The following is a 914-nucleotide window of genomic DNA, read 5'->3' on the forward strand; positions in this document are numbered from 1 at the left end:
GCGCGTCGCGAGCACTTGCGAGAAACTTCGCAGATGTGCTCGCGCGCGCTTCAGGCAGTGCGGTGGATCCGCGTTCGTCTGGCGCTCAGTGGCTGCCACATATATATATGACTTAAAATAGAAGGGGAGAAATAAAGCATTCTAAGATGTTTTTAAAAATGTGTTCTTCCCTTTTCATACGACAATTATTTAAGAAGTTATTTTAAATTTTATAGAACAGTTTTCCAAAGAAAATATTAAAAAGAATTTTTATATTATTTATACCTTCGAGTTCTACTGACATACTCATTCTTTAAACGAATTATATAATAAAGTAGATAAAACATATTCCTTTATAACTATTATTAACGACCGAGAATATATTTCTTATATCATTCACCACAAAATGAAATGAATTTTATTCCAATCGAACATAATAACATTTTTTTCTTTTCCCGTTCTTCCTGTAAATTTTTTAGTATCAAAATTAAAAATTTTATAGAAAAGGAATATTTACACAGAAGTTTGATAAAAAAAACTTTAGGAAATACTTTAAAATATTTATGTTCATTTTTGTTGAAGGTGGTTCTGTAGTAAAATGCCGAAAATTTGGGGTGCCTCACCAGGACCCACTCTAAATTACTCTTTTAAAATATCTGCATATATATATAATTTGGACAAAATATAATATTAAAACTACGTTTATTCATGAAATAGTATGAAACATACGATAGTAAATCAAGAGCATCTTCATCAAATGAAAAGAAGATGAAATTATGTTTACTTTTCGAGATTAAATTTATATGAAAGTTTATGCACGTAAATATCTCTCGAGAATGGTCGTTGATCTATTACTTTTTTGTGATATAATCGTAATTTTTTAAACTATTATAATCTCGTTTTCTTGTTTAGAAAAGTCTATGGTAAGATTTGTG

The sequence above is a fragment of the Trachymyrmex cornetzi genome, unplaced genomic scaffold (assembly GCF_001594075.2).
Source record: "Trachymyrmex cornetzi isolate Tcor2-1 unplaced genomic scaffold, Tcor1.1 scaffold449, whole genome shotgun sequence".
In the NCBI taxonomy this organism is placed as follows: Eukaryota; Metazoa; Arthropoda; class Insecta; order Hymenoptera; family Formicidae; genus Trachymyrmex; species Trachymyrmex cornetzi.